Raw genomic sequence first — 9,603 nt, 5'->3', positions numbered from 1 at the left:
TTTTCTATTTCTTAAATTTTTTTCACAATTGCTTAATATTTCTATCTCTTAATTTTTTTTGCAAATCATTGGAAATAATTTCCGGACATCAAGAATCCTCATCCCTATGTATTTCAGCATACATCTCTGCTGGACTGAATTGCATCTTCCCCAAGTTCATGTGCTGAAGGTTTCCTCTCCAATGTAATGGTGTTTGAAGGCAGGGACTTGGAGAAGGAATTAGGTTTACCTGAGGTCACAGAGGTGGAGTTTTTGTGATGGAATCAGTGTCCTTATGATAAGAGAGACCAGAGAACTTTTGCCCCCTCTTCCTGCCATGTGAGGACGCAGTGAGAAGGTGGCTATCTTGGGCTTCCATCCAGTCTCTAAAACTGTGAGAATATAAGTTTTTTCATTTATTTCTACTTTTATTTTTTATTTTTGTCTTTTTGAGACAAGGTCTCACTATGCAGTTCAGGCTGGCCTTGAGCTCACTTTGTAGCCCAGGCTGGTCTCGAACTCACAATGATCCTCCTGCCTCAGCCTCCTGAGTGCTGGGATTACAGGCATGCACCACCATGCCTGACATTTTTTCGTTTAAACCCCCCAGACTATGGACTTTTGCTATGGAAGTGTGAGAAGACTAAGACAATCTCCCAAGAATAAGATCACACTCCTGTGTTACCAGATACTGTTATTACTAAGAAAATTAATAGTAGCAAGTCTCGGTTTAAATGTCCCCAGAATGAATTTTACAACTGTTTTGTCTTCATCCACTCTGGTTTGTTGTTACTGGGAGTAAAACCTACATTTGATGGGCACAGTCAGTGGCACTTCTAGTCACTGTATGGCACTTCCTTGCACTGCAGAATCTGGCTTACAAAAGTCACCAGAGGCTGCAGCTAGAGACCATACTCACAAGTGAAATAAATCAGACCTGCACATGCAAACATCATATTGTCTCCCTAGTGTAAGAACCTGAAAGAGTAAATAAGATCCAAAAGGCACAATAGATATAGTGAAAGGGAAAGAGACTGCTCAAAAGGAGAGAACAACTAGGATGAGGGAAAAGAGAAGAGAAAGAAAGAATGAAGGGGAAAAATATGAAAATATATATATATGTATACACACGCAAGATAGCTAAGATAATTGTACTACTAATTTCTATTGGTTTATTGAAAAGAACAGTTAATGTTTAATTGTTTGACCAGTTTTGTATGCCTATATCTGGTTATCTGAGTAATCAGTCTGAAGATAACAATATGTAATATAACAATCATCGTTAATTTCCTATCACCTTGTTTGAAATTCTGTATCATTTTTGTTGTTTTTGTATTGTTTTATGTCTTTGTGTTTGTTAATTTCCTTTTGTTCTTTTCTCTTTAAAATAAAAAGAAGTCACCAGGGTCTACAGAGATAGCCTTGTATTTTTTAGAGTTATATCCAACACTGTGTTTTGTAAGAAAACTTGGACCTTTTCGACTCCCCTTTTTAATTCTACTTACAAAAAATGTAGGCTCTCAGTTTCTGGGCCAGCTGATCCACTCAGGAAAGGATGAAAAGGATTGGAGGGAACTAGGTTGTTGGGCCCCTTCCACACCTGCCAATTTTCACTCGATACAGTTTGATCCAGCAAACCTTCATTAAGTGCCTGCCACGTGCTGGATTCTTTCACCTGTATTACTTTTTTAGATGCTCACAGAAGCTCAGCACAGCAGTTTAGCATGTACAAGTCTCAGGCTAGAACGCCAGGTGCACAAGAAATGTTACTCTATTTTCCTTAAGTCAACTTTTGGCTAAGTTCTTTGCCATCCTACTTCAGTTCATTGGGGGGATTGTCTCTTCTCTGTCGTCTTTCCTTTCTCCACCCACCATACTTAATTCCCTCCACACTCTTTCCCCTTTTGCTCTGCCATTCTCTGCCTCCCACTTTACCTCCTCTAATCCTTTTCCTTTCTGTTCTTTCCTCCTTCACATCTTCCTCTTCCTCTCACCTCCCTTCTGCCTTCTCAGCTGCTCTGAGCTCCTGAGGATGGGCTATCACCCACAGCAGTAGCAGAGAGTTCCCCTGTAGTGGGCACACAGCACGCGTGGGTGGCTGTGATTAATCTTCGCAACTGGCCTGTAGACAAGTTTATTGGTTATGGTACTTTAAGCTGTATGTAACAAAATCCCAGCCAACAGTGGTGTGAGCCAAGAGGACATCTGTCCTTTACTTAACAGCAGGAGGAGCTTGGCCTCTGGCTTTAGCTCAGCTATCCAGTAGTGCCCTCAGGGACTACGGTCTTCTCTGCCACTCTGCTTTGGGCTTATTTCTTCGTTGTTGGGAGACCCCTGTTTGGCCTCACATCCACCTTTAAAGACAAGAGGTAGAGCAAGGACTGTGGATGTGTGAGCCATTCTTTCCTGTGCTTATCTCTTACTATGGAAAGAGTATCTTTTCCTCATCTTCCTTCTCTCACACCATTGGTCCAAAATGTATTATAAGGGTACTGCTAGCTAGAAGGGAGGCCAAGAAACAGGGTATTTAGTTTTTTATTCTCTGAAACAGTGAGAAGAGAAGGCAGGTGGGAATTTCCTTTGGACAGCCCATTAATTCTACCTTATTATTGGCCTCACTTTTCTTTAAAAGAAAGTCTGAGACTCAGAAGAGTTATTATCCCCAAGAGTTAAGCTGATAACAAATGGCAGAAAATCTGTATCTCTTTGATTTCATCTCACGAAAGTTTTTCAATAGCAATTCCTATTGACTGGCTGCGCTCTATAGAGCACGTAACTGTTACCCACCTTCTGTATACACCCATTCCAACAACCCGGAATGCATGCAGTGTTCCAGGGTGCCAGAGCCGGGTGAGAGGGACATAGTGCAGTGGGTTTATGGCTACGCTAGCAGATAATTCAGGGACAGAGCAGTGAGTGCTCCGGTAGAGCTACCATACACAAAGAAGGGTGTGAATGGCTCAGGCTCCAAAATGAAGCTTTCTCAATGTCATAAACTCGAGAAAGTGGCAGATCACACTCAAAATCTGTTCTCCAGTTACAGACTTGTATTCTCTCTGTTTTTGTACCTTCTTCTAAGTACGATAAAGCATACATTTCTAAGCTCAGTGGAGGTGAATTCTGAATGATAGTTCTCTCTACACGGTTCCACAGAAATGGCACTCTGACATAGAGAAAACAAAAGGACTGCCATCTTCAGCGTAACTCCCTGCAAGTCTGATTGAAGTGGTTTTACTAAGAGATGTATTGGTCCCATCTGTGGTTGGTTCAGCAGAATGCAGTTGGCCATCTATCTTCAATCTGAGGTACCTATTTCTCTCCAGTAGTGCCATTTTCCAGTTGATGTAAGTTCCCTCGGCTCAGCACCTGGGTTTGTCTGTGCTGTACATGAAAGGAAGCACCAACTGCTCACAACTTTGAGCTCACTCTTGTGTTTCTCCTTCTTCTCACTGTAGAACCTGAGAATGGAAGTCACTCATGTGTGGATCTCCCTCGGACCAGGCAGAGTCCTGACCTGGTCTCAGGCTCACCCTGATGTGAATTACAGTAAGTGAATGAAGTGGAGAAGGGGAGATTCCATAGAGGACATCCTGGCAAGGGTTTTCATAGCTATGGAAGCCACAGAGGCCTCCGCAGGAGGCGGATCAGGTGGCTGCCTCTGAGCCTAACACCAGAAGGCTGGCAGGGTAAGTGATGATGTGTGGGAACATGGCAGCAACAGTGGGGCCTCCGCAGGTCTGCAGCTGGCTTCCGGCATCATCCCAGCTGCATACCCTCCAGGCCTGGTGTTAAGTACTCATATGGACTTGGTGTGCTACCCAATGCCCCACAATAAATGCCTTTTCTGTGCAAATTAGTCAAAGTACATATCTGCTGCTTGCAAACTAGAGAAAACCTGTACAACCCCTAGAAGAGCAAGCATGTCATGATCCAGTCTTATTGCCAGCCTACTATTAAGAACCACAGATGCAGCAAACTTTTTTCTAAATAACTTATTTAATGTAGTTTTAGACACACAGAAGGATCACAAACACGGCACATTTGAGTTCTCATACACTCCTGCTCTTGTTTCCACTGTTATTAACATCTTAGTTGTCACAGGTAGTAAGCCATCATCCATCCATTTGTATTAACTAAAGTCCACGCGTGCTGGAAGCCAGATTTACTTGGTTTTTACCTATTTTACATAACGTCTTTATCTTTCAGGAACTCATCCAGGAGAGCACATTACCTTTAGTAGTCATGAGTTGTTAACGTGAAAGCTTCTCAGATTTTTTTGTTTTTGACATCTTGGCAGTTTTGAGTCGTACTGGTCAGGTATTTTGTAGGATGCCCCTAACTGCAAGGTGTTTGATGCTTTCTCATGATTAGGCTGGGGCTGTGTGTTTGTGGGAGAGGAAATCACAGAGGTAAAGTGCCATTCTCATCACATTATATCAAGGGTACATCCTACTGATATGACTCATCATTGTTGATGCTGACCTTTGTCACCGCACCTTAGGTACCACTTCCTAGGACTCTTGAATTCAGAGATACTCTTTTCCCCCTCTTCCCTTATGACACTCTTTAGAAGAACGTAACTATACCAACCCCAAATTAGAGAGTAGGGAATTATGCTCCACCTCCTCCTTCTTTACATAAGTCATTTGGAATTCTTCAACATGAGAGATTAGTCTATTGTATTCTGCCCCAGTATTGATTCAATCATTTACTTATGTCAGTGTAGATTTGTGGATATTTATTTTGTCCTATTTTCTTTGTTGTTGTTACTTTTGTGTCCCCTTGACACCTTCCATTACTGTGGCGTTTGTTTTTTTAAAGTATCTCATTACCTTCTGGTATTACAAGATGCTCCAGTGTTATCTCATATATTTCCTGTGCCATTCTAGAATCAACCAGTTCTCTAAGGATCCCTGGTTTCTCTTATGAGAGTATTGTATTAGATGCCAAGATCCGGGTGCCAGATATTCTGGTTGCCACCAGGGGTGTGGTTGCTACTGGAGTGTGATTACTTCTAGACCCTCTCAGCTGACAGAGCAAGGAATGTGTGTATGCATACCAATCTATGCATGTTCATATATCTACAAATATTTCTATGTGTAACATATGGATGTATATTAAGTAAAATTAGAGTCCCTACTTATGATTCCAACTCTAATCCAGTGTCACTTGGATCATTCTGCCTCTTCCCTTTGCTTGCCTATGAATTTCCACTCCAACCAAGAAAATATTACCACCTGACATATATTTACTTCATTGTTCAATTCCAGTGTATGTATATAGTGGCTCCAGAGTTGCTACTCTGTATCTCCATGGGAAACAATTTTGCCAACTAGAGGACAGTGCTTATACAGTATTTCCTTTACCTTTAATTTTCCAGTCTTCACAAGTTTCCGAAGTCATCATCCTTTTCTATCACCCATTTTAGTGAGGTTGTTTTACACATAGATTTAGCCTCAGACAGTCTCTGGGACCCCTTCCTTCTTCTGACCTCTCTTTCTCTTTTCTATTCTTTGTCCTCTGAACTGAGACCCTGTCTTCATTCTGCTAGCCCTTCACCTAGCACAGGCCGTACAGCACAGTTTTGTTTTCTATCCTGATGGAGAAGAGGTGAGTTCCTTCGATGGGATATCATCTCATAGACTTCTTGGGGAACAGCTCTGGAGTCTCAGATTGCTGAAGGATCCTAGGAAATAAGGAACTTTTTCTCTTTCTGGCCTCTCACTGCATTGCATAATATGTTATTCTGATAACCCTTATCCAAAGACATGAGGATGGAAAGGAATTAAAATGGGAGAGGAGGTGGCGAATGAAGACAGGGAATGTGGGCCGGCCACATGGGAGACTGCGCGGAGACCTGCGGTGACTCCGCATGGCATTCAGTCATGCTACCGCTTTCCAGAATGTAGATTTTCCAAAACCAAGCTATCCATGGTGGCAAAATTTTATTTGCCTTCAAACTTGCTCTTCAAGTTTCTCCCTTGTATTTATTTAAAGAAGAAACCTCAGAGTACTAGAATACTTTGGGAAAAAAATCACTCACTCTTTCCTGAAAGGTAATAATCTAAATAGCACTGTTTAAATAATCCTGTTGGCTCTGAGGTGAGGGACTGAGGTCTAAATTGTCATCCCTCATCAAGTCTGTCCCTGGAGATGAAGTAGGAGCCTGACAGCTGATAACTTCTTGCCTTGATAAGCACCTTTCTTATTCTAATTACACCTTTCCATAAAGTAACTTTCCCAGCCTCGCTCCTCACCCCATCCCTCACATCCCCATTTGAAAGGAGCTTATGCAGACAGCTGGTGGACAATGGTGCTCTGGGATGGTTTAATCGGGGAAAGAGAACCTGTAGCGAGTCTTATCTGGGGTGAGGGTCTCAAGCATCCAAGATTGTGTCCCTGTCACCCTGTGACCCATCTTCTTCATGCCACCTTTTAATTTTGGTAGCAATTACGGTGTATATGGATAATGCCCATTAGCATATTCATGGTCATCTCTTCATATTTATTGTCCGCACAACTCATTAATCTTCATCTACTTTGTGTGCTTGACAGCTCAATCTATTTTGCAATCTCTGGGAAGCAGTCATAGCCCCCTAAAGCCTTTGTTTTCCTGTAAATAAACGGTGTTGGGGACCGGAGGACAATGGTGCATCCTGTGGTGATTGACACCAGCCACGGCTACTAATCAGGATGGGACTTCATTGCCAGCTGAGTCGAGTGCATTACGGGGCCATTGTTCCAAAGCTGCCAGGGCAAGAACACACACAGCCAGTCACCTTCGCAAGATGGGTTGATTGTTCTTCAAGATTAGACCGAGTTGCCTTATTATCCATCCTAGACAACAAGGCATCTCACCCAAACAGACGCATTTACAGGAATGGCCAGCGCACCAGGCAGATTTGAATTGCTAATGCATAATCTGCCCGGCACAGATGTGCAATGAATATTTGGATGTTGATTTGCCCGTCAGTTGAGGCGGATGAATTGATGAGGTGATGAGTATTCAGTGATGAGTCCTGGATGATGGCCAACAGCGGAGTCTGAACACTTGCACGCTGATAATCAGATTACCCCAAAGTGCCTTTGCCATAATACAGCAGCAAATTTTGCGACTGTCTAACGGGATATTCTGGTTGGTGGAAAGTTTCCTTTTTATTCTGGTGCAATTACCTGTCTTGCTATGTTTTTCAGACTTGGGAGAGATGTGGAAATTGCCTATCTTTTGACCTTATCTGTTGACTCTTAAGACTACATGTAACATGATGGGAGCTAAATACTTGGGGGTGACCTTGGCTCCACTATTTTCTTAAGTTCTTTGTGTCTCTGTTTCCTTATGTTGAAACAGGTAGAAAAATTCTACCAGCTATGTAGAGCTGATGCAAGGCTAAACTAGTTGATATACATAAACTAGATTCCAGAGCAATGCTGAGGGCATAGCAAGAACTCAACAAACCGTACCCGTCTTCATGGCATTGATCATTTGCTTTCTGTCAATGTTACTGTGCTTAAATACCTTGGATACACTGAAAAGAAAGCTAAACTATTTTCATTACAACAGGATATCTCATAGACTTTCCTCTGCTGCTGTGCCTGGTACATCTCCCATAAAATGGAATATTTCCTATACTTATATATGACTGCAGAACCCTTTTTCCTGAAACATCTTTTGTAGCTTATTTTCCTCTGAATGTAATAAAACATTCACAAAGTTTTGAGAGAAAAACATGTGACTCAAGAATCTTACATACAGCCAAGCTATTTATATAGGAAGATAATGGGAATTATGCTAATGCACATAGTATACGCTCTCTGAAAAAATGTTACTCAAAGATGTGTTCAAAAGAAAGGGGGCACTGAATCTAATGTAGCAACTCAAGAACATCAGATAAGAACTGGTAAGAGGCAGTGAGAGCAGTTAACTGCACTGACATAAGTCTAAACAATTACAGTAAATATAGTGTCAAAATTGAGATAGATTAAAATATTTGAAATTATTTATATTCAAATAATGGGATAATGGGTGAGCATGGTGGTGCATATCTGTAATCCCAGCACTGAGGAGGCTGAGGTAGAAGGATTCCCACGAGTTTAGGTCAGCCTGGGCTACAGAGTGAGTTTAAGGCCAGTTTAAAATACATAGTGAGACCCTGTCTCAAATAACAACCACCACCACCACCACCAAACAAACCCCTGCCCTAAAAGGATAATGGCATTCAGCAATGGAGACCCCTCCAAAAAAGAAAAGAGCAAAGAAAAGCAAATATCTTTTTTAAAAGCAGTGGGTGGGGAAGTGTATCTATCCACCTGTTTCTCTTATCTGGTGTAGTAAAGGCAACCTCAGTAGTCTGATAAAGCATTGAAGGCCAATATTATTAGATAAAAATAAAACAAAACCTATATCAAAACAAAAATTCCTAAATCCAAAGTTTTTCTGCTTATTAGACAAACAAAATTAAACTCTAGATCAAATGTGATTATTCATATGTGAACAAAGGGAAAGTCAAGTCTGGGAATATTCATATTAAACAATTACACAAGTTGCTATGGTTTGAATCTTAAATATTCCCTAAAGGCCCAGGTGTTAACGGCAGGATGGGGAGGGGTGGCAGAATATTTAGGAGGTGCGGCCTAGTGGAAGGAAGTTTGGGTCACTGGGGTGCATGGCCTTGAAGGGACACTGTAGTGGGGCCCTGGCCCTCCTTGTCTTTTGCTTTTGCTTCCCAGTTACCTTGAGGTGAACAGTCCTTCTTTGCAACACTCTCCCAGCATGAAATACGCTTCTGTCATCGGCCCAAATAAACTGGAACAAGTGACAGTGGATGGAAATCTCTGAAACTATGAGCTAAGATAACTGTACTACTAATTTCGATTGCTTTAGTGAAATGAACAGTTAATGTTTAATTGTTTGATCAGTCTTACATGCCCATTTTGTTTTTCTGACTAACTAATTTGAAGATATCAAAATATAATACAACCATTGTTAATTTCCTATCACATTGTCTAAAATTCTGTATTGCTTTTATTGTTTTTATGTAGTTTTATTTATGTTTCTGTGTTTGTTAATATGTCTTGGTTCTTTTACCTTTAAAATAAAATTTAAAATTTTTTTTAAAAATAAACTTATCCTTTTTAAAAGTTTATTGTGTGAAGTATTTGGTCACCCTGAGGAACACACAAGTCAAAGAGTATTAAACTGTTAATTTTATCTTTTTATCTGCAGTCCTTCATGTAAAGTTTGTCCCAAATAATATTAGTAAGATTCATTGTGAAAGTGGAAGAAGTAATCTGAAAAAGTGTTGAACTTCTCTGCCAGGCCCTTGGTGTGGCCTAAGTTTTCCAGGAGCCCCCATTTCTGAGCACTCTGGAGAATGCCTATGTATCTGCCCAGCTCTCCCTCTGGTGACTGCTTACCTTTCCTTTCCTGGTACATCTCCTGCTCCTCTCCTAGGTATATGAATCTTGTCTGATCTTAGATACTGGCCACTTGTTTCATTAATTTAAGGGCAGGACCCTGAACCAAGAAACGTCTGTCATAGTCCCTCACTGACATCTTTTCTATATCTGAAATATGGTCAGTTCCTTTTTGGTGACAGAACCAGTTATTTATTTATTTATTTATTT

The 9,603-nt window shown here is 41.2% G+C and overlaps 1 long non-coding RNA gene across 1 annotated transcript; it reads left to right on the top strand.

Annotated features, from left to right (window-relative positions):
* Positions 1-322: 322 nt before the first annotated feature.
* On the top strand, positions 323-8,817 carry LOC102015849. Its single transcript, XR_260658.1, has 4 exons — positions 323-373; positions 3,133-3,284; positions 3,435-3,525; positions 8,707-8,817. It is a non-coding gene; the product is annotated as an uncharacterized LOC102015849 (long non-coding RNA).
* Positions 8,818-9,603: the final 786 nt, after the last annotated feature.

Source organism: Chinchilla lanigera, unplaced genomic scaffold (genome assembly GCF_000276665.1).
Source record: "Chinchilla lanigera isolate Chin_1 unplaced genomic scaffold, ChiLan1.0 scaffold00018, whole genome shotgun sequence".
Lineage (NCBI taxonomy): Eukaryota > Metazoa > Chordata > Mammalia > Rodentia > Chinchillidae > Chinchilla > Chinchilla lanigera.
This window is presented reverse-complemented; position numbering and strand designations above follow the sequence as displayed.